Source organism: Equus caballus, chromosome 1, assembly GCF_041296265.1.
Source record: "Equus caballus isolate H_3958 breed thoroughbred chromosome 1, TB-T2T, whole genome shotgun sequence".
NCBI classification, from domain to species: domain Eukaryota; kingdom Metazoa; phylum Chordata; class Mammalia; order Perissodactyla; family Equidae; genus Equus; species Equus caballus.
In genome coordinates this window covers 32,082,230-32,096,711 of record NC_091684.1, presented here as the reverse complement: position 1 = coordinate 32,096,711, position 14,482 = coordinate 32,082,230, and the positions used below count along the sequence as shown (strand labels likewise).

The window sequence follows — 14,482 nt, the reverse complement described above, 5'->3', positions numbered from 1 at the left end:
AGACATTGTGTGTGCCAGTGGACATGAGGGCTCCATAGGGGCAAGCAAGGTGGAGGGACAAGGACAAATAAACTCATATTTTTGTCTCCAAGGAAACTGCACTCTAGTGTGGGGGGGACACAAAAAAGAGTTAAACAAATGCTATAATTAAGACATGGGCTAAATATTGTGGAAGTACAGAGGAAAAGGTAGTTACTTCCAATGTAGAGAACAGAGATGGCTTGTTCTCCTGTCTTCACAGCAGCCAGAGTTATCTCTTTAAAAACCAAATCAGATAACATGACTCTCCTGCTCAAAACCCTCCAAGGTTTCCCATAACACTCAGAAAAGAACCCAATGATCCTTACAGTGGATGGTAGTGTCCTGCGTGGCCACCTGGCCACCTCTCATGGCCCACATGAACTCTTGAGCTTTTCCACTCTGGTCACACAGACCTCCTTGCTGTCCCTTGAACCCGTCAGGTTCCCATCTTAGGGCTTTCACACTGGGTGTTCCCTCTCAGGAACTCTCCTCCCTCAGACCTTCCCATGGTTTGCTCCCTCACTTCTTTCAGTCTCTGCTCATTTGTCAATTGTGCAGAGAGACCCCCAACTCCCCCTACTTGACTCATCACTTGCCATCCTCTTGGTCTGCCTTATCTACTTAGTAAGATTTATTGCTACCTGAAATTATCCTTATATTTATTTATTAATTGACAGTCCCCCAATAGAATGAAAACTCTATGAAAGCATGGATTTTATCTGTTTTGTTCCTGCTGTATCCCCAGTGCCAAGAATAGAGCCTGGCATGTAACAGGTACCGAATAAAGATTTGTGGAGCGAACGAAGGAGTTAATCTTTTTAATGACTTCTTCTAAAAAACTAGCAGCAGTTGATATTAACATCCAGTGTACATGACTATAGTTTCTAGAAACAAGTCCAATCTCTTTGAAAATGAGCCCAAATAGTTTCTCATTTGAAATCCCGTGATATTTTCTACTTTTCGTGATTTCTCAAAGATTTCTTTTGACTTTTCTTTTTCATGGAGTTCATAATAGTTTACGTCATTGTGAAATTTCAGTTATACATACTTCTTGTCTGTCACCATGCAAGTGCTCCCCTTCCCTGCCTCTGAGATCTGTAAATTCTTTCAGCTGTTCGGGAGACTTTCCCACCTGGGCCTGGAGACCTAGACAAATTGCATGCACAGAAGATTGGCATCTAGCACAAGAGTTACGTTCGAAGTGAGCATAGAGAGCTAAACTTGACATATCCTCGGAATTTTCCTTGAATATTCTTAGCATCACACCAGATGACTGATTCTTGAGTTGTGCACACAAGGAATTGGTTTGTTTGCATTAGGAGCCCTGCAGTATGAAAGATATGGATCTCTGAACCCTCGAATCACTCTTAGTCCATTAGATGCTTTTCCTACTGGTGGCGTTTGGGAACTGAGTCTAGTGAGTGCTGGAGCCAAACTGTCTAATTTTGAGTTCTGCCTCCACCACTTACTTGCTGTCTGACTACCAGCAAGTTACTCAACCTCTCTATGGATCAGTCTCTTCATCTGTAAAATGGGATAACATAGTTCCTGCCTCATGGGGTTACATTGAGGATCAAATTCACTAATGAATGTGAGGTCCTTGGACTAGCACCTGGCACATAGTAAGTATTTCAATTAATATTAGCAATTATTTTATTTTCTCCCATCTCATGTTCATACTGGGGCATCTGCTCACTGGTTGGAAAGGCAGGCAGAATGTGCTAGACGATTTAAATTGCACTTGCTTGCTCGTCCTCTCTAGCTTTCTTTGTCTCTGTTTTTCTTTCCCCAAATGCCAATATTTGAATTTCTATGATGTGACCTCACTGTAAATTGCTTAGGTGCTTTCCTTCTGCTGGATTTCTATACATTCTCATACTGATTACCATATAATTTCTAGTTTGAACACCTTTGTAGAGACTGGAGAAGGTGGGGAAAAAAACAAAGGTGGGATAGTTTAACTCCTCGTCTCTGTCACATGCACATTCCCACACTTTCCACAAATGGCGGGTTTAGACTTTTCTTTTTTTTTTTTTAAAGATTGGCTCTGAGCTAACATCTGCTGCCAATCTTCTTCTTTTTTTCTTCTTCTCCTCAAGGTCCCCCAGTACAAGTTGTATATTCTAGTTGTAGGTCCTTCTAATTCTGCTGTGTGGGACACCCTCTCAGCACGGCTTGAGGAGCAGTGCTAGGTCCACACCCAGGATCCAAACCTGTGAAACCCTGGGCTGCCGAAGCAGAGCGTGCGAACTTAACCACTTGGCCATGGGGGGCCAGCCCCTAGCCTTTTCTTGATGTTCTTCTCCAGATGTGGTTACTGAGTCCTTTTGGTTGCTTTTAGCTTTTCCTGGAGCACTCGCTCCTTCTCTAGCTTCAGCTTTTTGGACACTATTCTTACAGATTCATGTTCTTTCCTTTCTTTCAGCACTGAGAAAGAAAAAAAGTCAGGAAGAAAGGCAATACTGCAGAAAATTCATGAAAAATAGCCAGCCAGTTTTTTTTTTTTTTTTTTTTTTTAATGTGGAGAACAAAAATGAGAGAGGAGGCCTGAGGAACTGGCATGAGGAGAAAGGAGCATTTGCTGTTATATACGGCAGAAGCCACTGTCCTACCCGAAGTGATGAATTCCCCAAGGCCGGAGCTTCAGGAGACATACGTGCAGGGCTCTCTGGGAGTAGCCCGCCAGGATGCAAGCTGACTGCCAGGGTGTGCAGGCAAGTTTTGACCACATCTGGAAAGTTCAATTATTACTGGTATTTGTTTTCCTTCTAAGCCCTTGGACAGAATTCCCAGGTTCTTGGCTGATATTGAGAATAGTGAGGGAAATATTATACAAGAGCTCAGTAAGTGCCAGATATTATTGTTAATATCATCCTTTGGCCCAGTACTCAACTCATTCATTCATTTAAGAAATATATACTGAGCCCTTATGTTCCAGGCATGATGCAAAACATTGAGAATAAAAAGATGAAGGAGACACAGTCTCTGTCCTTAAGTCACTTACGTCTAGGGAGAAAGAGAGGCACAAACAATGCTCATACAGCAGGGTAAGTGCAGTGTCTTAGGTTGGGTGCCCAGAAGCAGCCCCAGGCAGTGATCCCAGGAAGTACTAGTGGAGGAATGAGAAGCTGAGACAGGGAAGGAAAGGGAACCAATACAGGGTGCACTCATGAGCAGGTTACAGTTGTGGGCAATGGGAGTTCAATCCCACTGGGGATTTTTCAGAGCTACCGCAGAAGCTATCTCAGTGTCGTCCCCCCTCTGAGGGTGAGAATCTGGGGTATTTACTCCCATTAACTCCCACCTTCTGGCTTGTCCTGTTCTCTGGCTGAGCACATGCATGGCCATAGGCTGTGTAGGAAAGCCATGGGTGTATAGGAAACGATGGTGCCAAGAGGATGTGGGCAGGGCACTGACAGTGTCTGTTACATACACTTATAGGAACAAGCACAGAGCATGATGGAAGCCCCAAAGAGGAACTCCCAGATCAACATTGTTGGATCCAAGAAGTCTTCCTGGAAGACATGGCAATTGAGCAAAGTCCTAAGGATGCCTTACTCCACAGCTGTTCAGCAGCTACACGGGCAGAGAGTCCCTGTTATCTGACCACACTAAAGATTCTGCACTGAGAGTTCTGGCTAAGGTTAAAAAAAATGTCTACTTATCACCCTATCCATGTGGTTTGGGAGGTTGAGAGCAGGACAAAAACTCAGATGTCTGACATCCTTACAGTGCTGTTCTCTCCAGAACTGAGGAGTAAGAGAACAGCAAGCAGTGAGCTTTGCTCCTTGTAAAGAAAGCCTGAGGACTTTTCTGGGTTCACCCAAAACCTGCCCTAGGTTTCTGTCTATTTGTGGATTAGGTGCTTCCTCAGAACATCCTGCCTTCCAGAGCTGCCATCCTGCAGCCCTGCCCAGCCCCCAGATGCTCGCTGTGCTCACTCCTCCTCCATCACCACCACCTCCCAATTAGACCAAGGATGTGGCAATTGGACTGCCCAGAATTGCTCTCCCCACCTTCAGCTCGCCCTGAGCAGAGTTCAGATTGCACATTTCCCGACACTCAGAGAGACCCATTAATATTTAGCATGCTACATTTGCAAAGCACTTTGCTAACACGAATTGATCCTTTCGTCACCCCCTTGTGAGACAGTTCAGTACTGCTAGCCCAAGTGGGGACATCAGGCTTTGGGGAAATGAGCTACTTCGGTGAAGTCTATGGCTGGTGAGTGATGGATCTAGATTAGAACCAAAGGTCAGTGATACCAGTTGTCTGAGCCTCCAGATGTAACTCCAAAGTGGTCCCAACAGCCCCTCCCTGCCCAGGATGTCTTGGAACAAACCCAGCCTTCTGAAGGTTTAAATAGAATGGTTTCGTCATCTTTAAGTTTGGATTGCTTACGAACCAGCTACTATTTATAGAGCCCTTATTATATGCCAAGAGCTGGGGACTTTACATAAAATGTATCATTTAGTTCTCACAACCCTTCCCCACCTTCTGTGTTGTCACTATTATTATTATTTTATGCATCAGAAAACTGAAACACAGAAAGATTAAGTAACTTACTTAAAGTTGCACACCTAGTAATTAGTAGAGCTAAGATTTAAACCCAAGCTATTCAGCTCCAGAGATCTTTATTATGGATCAGACTAAGGATGGGTAGAGGGACCAGGTCAAGAAATTTGTGAAGTTCTGCCTACTCCCAGGCAAAGCATCCTATGCTTTGCAACATTATTTCTGGAGGCAAAGGAATTAGGTGGGATTGTGTGCAAAAGCGTTCTTGAGGAATGAGAGTGTAAACTAAAGTCATTGGTTCCTTGATTTCCTCTGATTTTATGCTTGGCTCCACATTCCCAGCCCCCTCTAAAATGACAGGGAGAGGACTAGTTTGTCCAAAAAATAATGTGGGGCCCATGTGCCATACATGGTGCTTAGTTACACTCACTGTGGTGGGGTAGAGACACACATCAATAATTAGGATTTGGTGGGGAGCGCTATAACTAAGGATTCTGAGAGCTCATTGGGAGGAGGAGGCAGAAGTGACTTGCTAGTCCAGGGAAGTTTCGTGGCGGTGACATGAGTTGGATGCTGATGGAGGTGGAGGATGGAGAGACAGGGCATTCCGGGCTGGAGGAATAGCACATACACAGGAAGGGAGGTGTGAAATAATATGGCGGTTTGGAGAGTAACAAGAAGTTCTGTCTGCCTGGAGCTGGGCTTCTTGCTTTCTTGAGTTAAGTGGGCTGATTTGGGGCCCCGCTGCCCTAGATGAGGGACTGGATTACAAATTCTAGGATATTCCTGAGAATGTAACTCTTTGTGATGTGTCTTGCCAAATTCTTGATGTTCTGTTGTTGAATAGATAAGATGATTGTTTAACAAATACTTATCAAGTTTCTACTACATTTAAGGCACTGTGCTAGGTGCTGTTGACAAGGGACAGGGTGTACTGAGTGCTCTGGGGCCATGGGGAAGAGTCTGGGACTGAGGGATTGTGCGCTGGGAAGGAAACTTTGAAGAAGGGTCACTCTGCCTCTATGACTCTCCTGAGGCAAAAACGAATTAACATTGTAATTTAAAAAATCTGTTTGTTCCCTATTCATCTCTGTTCCTTATGAGCAAAACTTTGTGTAATGTATATGGATGAATATGGGCATAATATCGCTAAGCCCTCCCCTCCAAGCGGGCATTGTGGCATTGGAGAACTTAGCCATACAAGTCTTGAGGTCAAGGGGCAGACGGAACAGGCTTGGTGCAGAAAAGCTAATTGTGAGGGGAGTATGTGTGTGTGCGATGGGGGTGCTGGCACAGCTCACAGTTGGGTAAGAGCATCAGATACTGTGAGCTCACAACCCAGAGAGCCAACCAAAACAATAGCTGCTGCCATGCCCTTTCTGAGGTAGCTTCAATTAGAGGTGGGAGAGTTTTCTGGGCTCCTAACTTAGGCTTGGGGGTCTGGAGTCATTGCTGCTCGTCAGAGTTCTCTATCCTGCTTTTTTTATGAATTAAATGAGAGTACCTGTTGATACTCTGCCCTCCCAGTGTCCTAAAAAGTCTTATCTTTCCTCCAGTTGATGCCTAAGACCTATACAATTCTAGATAGTAGCACTTCATGAGAAAGGGATCCAACCACCCAAAATCCAATAAAGTTTGGATCTTTTTGTGCTTATTGGCTGGAAATCACAAAAGGAAAGAATGCTCAAGTTTGGAGAGACCAATCAGGGCCCACATTTCCAAAGGGCAGGCTCCTTTAGTCCCTCGCTCCTGATAACATTTCTCCTCCATCTTCCATACCATCTGGGTAATTATGATATTATATTGGGAGGATATTAAAACTCTGAGGAGATTGTGAAATGTCTCCCAGCAGTTTTTCTCTTATACATGCCTTGTTCAAATTGTCCACTTTGAAGCTGGGCTGGAGATGATCATGGCCCAATCATTGAACAGACAGGCAACACGGAATGCCTAAGAGTCTGAGAACCAGACATCCTCTATTAGTTATCCTAGGACTCCAAAGGGTCACACTACTAAAACCGGGCACCTGGCATCAGGAACATCTGTAGGAGGTGGTTTAATTTGTGGCTGAGAGGGCAGACTCTAGAGCCAGACTGTCTTGCTTCAAATCTGAGGTTTGTCACTTATTAGGGGCGTAGCCTTGAGCCTCAGCTTCCTCCAAAGGAAAATGGTGGTAATAATAGATCGTATCTTGTAGGGTTGTGTGACGATTGAGTCAGATAGGGCACGTAGAGCGCTTAGCACAGTTCCTGGCACATATTAAGCCCTTGCTAAATGTTAAATGCTATTATTTATTAAAGGGGAGAATCCTGTTCCTCCTTTAGGTGTTTCTTTCTCTTCCTTTTGCCCTTGACCCCCAACCTAGACCCCCTCCCTTGTTTACATTTCTGAAGCCAGCTGCTCCAATATCCCCTCCTCTTCTGGTCTGGGATGCAAAGGAAAAACAGCTTGCTCAGGAGCATATTTTTTTTCCTATTGCTTGCAGCAACGCCTTAAACCAACATGCCACAGTTCATTTTTATCCAAGAGCTAAGGTCCCTTTTAACCAGTCATTCCTTATTTATTCTGTTAAAAAAAAAAAATCAAGGTCCTTTGGTTTCGAGTTCCTTTATTGTATTTTGTAAGGCGCTGAGCACTTATTGGATACTATGTAAATGTGAAATACTCTAACAATAGTAACTGAGACAGATGAGAAACTCAAGGAAGCAAACTCACCATTTTGAATTTAGCTTTTTATTGATGGGCTGAGTGATTTGGGAGAGACAACGTGGCTCCAAGGCTAAAGAGCCCTCAGGGAGTCAGTGGGCAAAGGTTTGAATCTCAGTCACAGCAGCAGCTCCGGTGAGCCCAGGCAGGCAGCTTCCTTCCCCTGGAACTCAAATTCTCCCTGTGAACCCCGGGCTTAATGCCACTAAATCATCTCCCAGGGATGTTAAGCAAGGCTGATGTTTGTGGTTGTGTAGACTGTGCACTGCACAATGATGCCAGCTGAGGGGGTAAGTGGGGCCTGAAATGTAGCCGACGCTCCACTCATCAATCTGTGCACCCTGGAGGAAGGGGCGCTTTTTCCTAATTTGCACAAAGGTACTATATGGACTAGTAGAGGCCCTGTATGAAGTAACGTGACAGTGATAGGGCGCAGAGCTTAGCACCCAGAATGGATAAATTCATTCAACACACAGTTATTGAACACCTGCTACATGCCACACCCTATTCTAGGGGCTGAGGATATGAAGATGAATATAAATAATTTCTGCCCTTGGGTCCTCTCTCTCCTTCCCCAGCCCATCTGTTACCCAGCCTCTGGCCCCACCTCCCCTACATTCAATCTATCATCAAGTCCTATTGACTCAATCTGCAAAATACATGTCAAATCCACCCACTTTGTTTCACTGCCAGATCTTCGTTTCATTATTTCTTACCTAGACTACTGCACCAAATGGGTTCAAACTTCTACTCTGGTCCTCCAAACAAAAGCAGAAGTGATTGTACTTGAGATGTGAATCAGATAACATCACTCCCTTGTTTGAACACTTTGGTGGCTATAATTTAATCCAGGTTTCTCACCTGGTCCTACTTACCTCATCATGTCATCTGGATCACTCAGCCCACACTCTCTCCATCTGTATTAGTCAGGGTTCTCCAGAGAAATAGGAACCAATAGGATATCTATCTCTCTCTCTCTCTATCTATCTATCATATATTATATCTCTATCTCTGTATATCTCCTATATACGTATATATATATATGTATATGTATATGTTTAAAAGAGATTTATTGCAAGGAATTGGCTCATACAATTAGGCTGAGAAGCAATGGAGAGTGGAGCAGTCTACTTTACTGAGTCCACGGATTCAAATGTTAACGTCATCCAGAAACATCCTGGAAGACATACCCTGAAATAATATTTAATTTAGGCACCCTGTGGCCCAGTCAACTTGACACATAAAATTAATCATCACACCATTCCAGCAAAACCGACCGTTCATTCTGTCCTTCAAACAGCTTAGCTCTTCCTTTTTATAGTTTCATCCCTTTGGCTGGAACACTTTTTCTCTGGTTCTCCCCTTGACCATCTCTTTCTCACCCTTTCGTGCTCAAGTGGAAAGGTCACCTCCTCAGAGAGGCCTTCCTGGACTGCCTTGTTAAAGCACAGTAATGTAGTATTCTATGTCCACCACCGCTCATTGTCGGAATGTTGTACCACAAAGTGGCCCAGCTCAATTTGTAAGTATGGTGTTCTTTGTTTATTTTCTTTCTGCTAGATTGTAAGCTCATAACAGTAGGGACCATGTTCTTTTGTTCTCTACTGTATATCCCTTCAGTATCTTGCTAGTCTCTGGTGCATAGTAATTAACAACAATAAATATTTGCTAAATGAAGTTACAAGAAATTCATCTAATAGGGGGGTAATCACCACAATACAATGTAGAGATGTGTGGTATGACCCAGGTTGTGGTATGCTGGTCAACTGACCCTCAAGAAAAAAAAAGGCCCTGCTTTGTCCTTTGCTGATTTCCATGATGGTGGAAATACTCCCATCACAGCTGATTTCAAGCTACCAATGATTTAAAAACTGACTTGCAAAATTCCTGAGAATTTAACAGTTGGCTTTTTGAAGCTGGTATGAGCTGGCTGTAGCATATCACTGGGAGGGAGGTCAGCATGGGTGCAATGAGTACCCAGGAAAGAGACTGGGGGAATAGTAGTTCATCCTGGGGAAGCTCAGCAAACACTTCCTGGAGGAGGTGATATTTGATGCGTGTTTTGAAGGATGAGTATGTTGGCTCAGGCCCTATAGCTCAAAAATGGCTAATGTAGACCTGCTCCCAGTAGCCTACATTCAACTGTTTCTGGCTCCCCTTCTCAGCTGAGTTCTGCTTGCCTGGGACCTATCACTTGACTCAGTCCAACCCTCAGAAAATCCCTCCATGTGGCTGGTGTTCTACTGGATTTGCTCTGAGTCCAATAGAGGAGAATTAGGGTAGAAGTTAATCAAGGGAGAACGGGAAGTGTTTTCCAAACAGAGGGACAGCTTATGCAAAGGCGAGAGCAAGTGCAGTACAGTAGTTTCATAGATCCAGGAGTATGTGGGAGGGAGTGGGATCAGATTAGCTCCTGGGAGACTCTGACAGGCTGAGGAGCATAAACTTATTCCCAAGCTGGGCTGGGGCACTTGGCAGAGGGAAAGGGACTGATTACTTTTCCTGCATAATTCTTATCACAGCTGGTAATTGTGTTTTATTGTTGTTCTTGGTTTTGTTTTTTGGCATGGAATCATTTGATTAATATCTGCCTCTTCCAAGAGAATGAAAACTCCACAAGGTCTGTCTTGCTCGCCATTATTTTCTCAGTACCCAGCACAATGCCTGGTACATATTATGAACCAAAATTCATCCTATTGAAGGATTGAATCACCTGCGGAACTTTAAAAAAGGCCCACCTATCCTAAAATATGATTTGCTATAAATCTCCCTTCTCTGAATCTCCCAGCCACAATATGGGATGGGGTGGGGGTGAGGGGAGTAGTGGGGCTGGCATCCATATGTTGTAAAAGCCACCCAAAGGATTCACCTCCATTCTTCTTCCCAAACTCAATCAAGTGGATCCTTTAAAGCATTTTACCAGCAGTGTGACATGATTAAATTTGCTGTTTGCATAAATGGGCCTGATGGCAGTAGAGAAGACTGGATAGAGGTACTGAGGTCCAGAGACCAGTAAGGAAGCTGATGCAGTAATCAGATAAGAAATGATGCGAGCCTGGGTCAAATCACTAGCAGTGGGAATGAAGAGAGAACAGATTGAAGAGTTACTCGGGACATGGACTCTACGAGATTTGGTGACCATATGGACATGGGTGGAAGAGGAAGTGAGAGAGAAGGAGGAATCTAGGTTGAAGGTTGGAGTGAATATTAATGATTAGGGAGGACGGGATAGTTCACTTTTGAAGTTGCTGTATTTGAGATGCCTGTGGTATGTGAATGAAGAGAGATGTCTAGGAAGTTGGGAATACGAACTATGAGAACAGGAGAGAAGGGTCAGGAGTGTCCCCTCCCCCACTCCACTACCTGGAACTCTGGAGAACACCAATATTTAAGACGGGAGTTAGGAAAAGAATTCTTGAAGGAGACTGAGAAGAATGACCTGAAAGGAGGAAGGGAAACCTGCATAGTGTTAGAAAATAATGTCCTACAGCGTCAAATAGTGCCTAAACCTTAAGTTAGAGGACTGGAAAATACCTCCAAAGAATTTGGCAACAAGGACACTGATGGCAAAAACGGCATTTTCTGCAGGGGCAGAAGCTGCAATACAGAGGACAAAGGAGGAAGCGGGGACAGTGAGTTTAGACTACCTTATTCAAGAAACTTGGCTGTGAAGAGAAGGGGGATGGTCTGACTGCGTGACATATAAGGACATCTGAGCACGTTTCTAGCTGAGGGGAAGTGGGGCGGGTTGAGCAAGAGAGCGTAAACATCTTCCCACCCTCGCCACTTCGCCAGGAACCCTCCCTTCCCCGCCCCCCGCCCAGCAACGTGACCGAGAGGCAGCTCGCGGGGCCTAGGCCTGGCGCAAACTACAGCCCCCAGAAGGCCCCGCGGCGACGGGGGCGGAGCCGAGGCCTGACGCGCGCTCCAGCGGCGCGAGCGGAAGAGCAAGACCTTGGAGGCGGCGGCGGAAGCCGAGAGCGACGGCGCCCCTGGTAACGAGCAGCCCCGCGTCCCTGTCCTTCCCTTCCTTCGTGCCCCAAGCTGGGCTCCTCGCCTCCACGTCTCCCCTTACCCCTCGGACTAGAGTTCCTTTCCCCCTTTGTTACCGGTATTTTTTCCTCACGTGACGTGCGGGGCGGGCCCCCGCCTGGGGCGGGGGTTACTGGGAAGCTTCCGCCCTTCGACCCCTGCGGGTCCTGGGTTGCGGGGTACCTTCCCGAGGCCCTTTGCTCTCCCAGCGGCTGCGTGCCGGCTTTGGGCCCTAGCCCCAGATACTCCCTGCGGAGGGGACGTTCCTTTCCCGGGTTTCAACAGGTACTTAGCGGGTCCGTGGCGACCCCCCGGGGGTACGGGGCTGTGGGCCGCTGAGGCCGCCCCGAGACGACCCCGGGGCTGCTGCCTGATTCCCGGCCGCGAGCCTCTCGAGTGAGTCCACTCCGCTGCCCGGAGCCCCGGGCTATGGGCTGGGAGTGAGCCGTCTGTGCAGGGGGCTGTACTTCCTGGTTTTCTTGGGCCGCCCTCGGAAAACCCTAAGTCCGATGGTTAAAGTTTTGTTTATCAGTAAAGTCACCTCCCAGAGTTGAAGGAGTACAGGAGTTAGAGTCTGATGTCCTGGGAGGAGTCTCGGGTCTGCCACTTGCTGGACCTGTGATCTTTTGCAGCCCGTTTATCGCAGCCTCGGTTTCCCATCTGAAAAATGGGGACGGTAGCCTTTGGCCGGCCGGTCGGCCTGCCTTCCAGTTTTGTTGTAGGGTTCAGGAGAAGTAATAATGCGAGAAAGCATGTTTCAAATATAACCTCACTATTCTCCGGTCTCCATTCCGGGTCAGTTGACTTTTAAAACCACATTCGTGTCTTTATGAACTTGTCATAAACATGATCATGGTCGTTATGAAGGTCAGATGAGTTAATAAGTAGGGAGAAAGTGTCTTTGGAAACGAATGTGAGTCGTACACATATTCTTATGCCGTGTTCCTGGTGAAGAGGTGACATAAGACCTCATCACCTGTAGAGTCAGTTTTAAACTTTATCTGGATTTTAAGATCCACCAGAATTTGGACACTTCCATCTCTTCAACACACACACACCTGTCTACCCCCTGCTCTGTTAGAACCTTCAGCACCACAGATACGAGGATCTCAGAAAGCACTTAATGTTTCTCAGATAAACTCATGATCTCAGAAAGCACTTAATGTTTCTCAGATAAACTCATGCCTGTCTCCAGCAGGTCGTACGTCTTTTTCACCTTTTCAGATACAGCTCGTGCTAAACCTCCCTGTGATTCTGACATAATCCTGCTAACTTTCTGTGTGTGTGCAAACTAGCTGAAATATTGGGGTTATTGTCACCTATTCTAGGTAAATGTGCTAGGAATCTGGGTTTCCTTATAGTTAGAATTCAGAATATAAGTAGCCAATATTCCATTTTGTTTTCTTTTCTGGCAGTTAAGCTCTGAGACTCTAAGCAGGTGGCTTTTTGTCTTTTTTCCCCCTTGTAGAGAATGGGGATTTTACAATCAATTCTTTATGGGTTTGAAGGTGTAGTAATTAGGTAATCTTGTATTTATTCTGAAATCATTGGTTGACAAATCCTTGAACATGTTTCAAAAGACAAAAGAGAATGGCAATAAGTGAATTAGTGTAATGTACCAAGTTGAACAAATTTGAGTTCAAATTCTGGTGCTGTGACTTTTAGCAAATTAGTTGACCTCTTTCAACCTGTTTACTAATCTTTAAAATGGGGATAATTTACCTCACAAGGTGTCTATAAGGATTAAGTCAGATGTGAATATAAGGAGTCTTGTAGTGCCTAAAGTGAGTAAGTGCTCATTATTTTGTTGCTGTTGTAATTGATGACTAGGATGATGGTAAAAAATGATGATGATAATTTTAGATAAAGTATTTTCTTGAGATTCCATTTTTTTTGTTTGTAAAATGAGGATAGTTATCTTTAACCCATAAACTTAAAAAAGATACTGTAGAGGTTCTCACATTGTAGAGTTTTGTGCTTTTTTTAGCAATTGCATTTTATATAAAGATTATATTATGCTGTTTTTCACTTTTGGAGGTTTCAGAAATGCTGTTGTGAAAAGATCGTTGTTGAGATGTGCTGTTGGACTAGTACTTCATTTGTAACCTGTAGTGAGACTGCTGTTTTCCATCTGCACTTTATGGCTTGTAGCAGAACAATTATCTATGTTTATGACTTAAGTATTGACTAGGACATAGTTTTATGGAGCGTTTTTTTGTCCTCCCCTGCATTGTTTTTTTAAGCCAGACTATTTGACTCTAAAAGTTTAGCCTAGTGGGTAGGGTCCTTATAGAAGACTTGGTGACCCTCATATTTTTCTTTTTTTTTTGCGATGAAGATTAGCCCGGAGATAACTGTTGCCAGTCTTCCTCTTTTTGCTCAGGAAGATTGGCCCTGAGCTAACATCTGTGCCCATCTTCCTCAATTTTGTATGTAGGACGCTGCCACAACATGGCTTGATGAGCGGTGCATAGGTCCGTGCCCAGGATGTGAATCTGTGAACCCTGGGCCTCCGAAGTGGAGCATGTGGACGTAACCACTATGTTGGCCCCATGACCTTCATTTTTTGAAGATGGAAACCTAGTGATTGGTGCTGATAGTGGCGTTGGTGTATGTGTATCGGCAAGGACTGAGAGTTTAGAGAAAGCAAAGAGGAAAACCTAATAGAGAACACTGCTTTGTTGATCAAAGCAAAGTCTTAGGGTTAAGAATTAAAATATACTATTTTTCATTCCTTCAAATGCTGTATTGACTACAAGATGTCTGCAGATTCAGATGTTTAGGAAATGTTTCCTTTACTCTCTTTTTTAAATTTTATTTTATTGAAGTCATACTAGTTTATAACTGTGAAATTTTGGATGTACATTATTATTTGTCAGTCACCATTTATTTATTTATTTAATTCATTTTTTTTGAGGAAGATTAGCCCTGAGCTAACATCTGCTGCCAATCCTCCTCTTTTTGCTGAGGAAGACTGGCCCTGAGCTGACATCTGTGACCATCTTCCTCTACTTTATATGTGGGATGCCTACCACAGCATGGCTTGCCAAGTGGTGCCATGTCCGCACCTGGGATCCGAACCTGTGAAGCCCAGGCCACCAAAGTGGAATGAGTGCACTTAACCGCTGTGCCCCCGGACTGGCCCCTGTCCGTCACTATTTATATATGCCTCTTTGCCCCTTATGCCCACCCCCAACCCCCTTCCCCT

The 14,482-nt window shown here is 44.8% G+C and overlaps 1 protein-coding gene across 6 annotated transcripts in view; it reads left to right on the top strand.

The window, feature by feature from the left end:
• The first annotated feature begins 10,607 nt into the window (after positions 1-10,607).
• R3HCC1L (R3H domain and coiled-coil containing 1 like) overlaps positions 10,608-14,482 on the top strand; it is a 204,127-nt gene continuing 200,252 nt past the window's right edge. For 2 of the 6 annotated variants that reach the window (XR_011436702.1, XM_014733204.3), the window contains exon 1: positions 11,212-11,559. The gene's annotated coding sequence lies outside the window, so the exon portion shown is untranslated. Of the gene's footprint in view, positions 11,671-14,482 lie in introns of all 6 variants that reach the window. The other 4 variants (XM_001501230.6, XM_070261425.1, XR_011436696.1 and 1 more) reach the window with 4 other exon arrangements.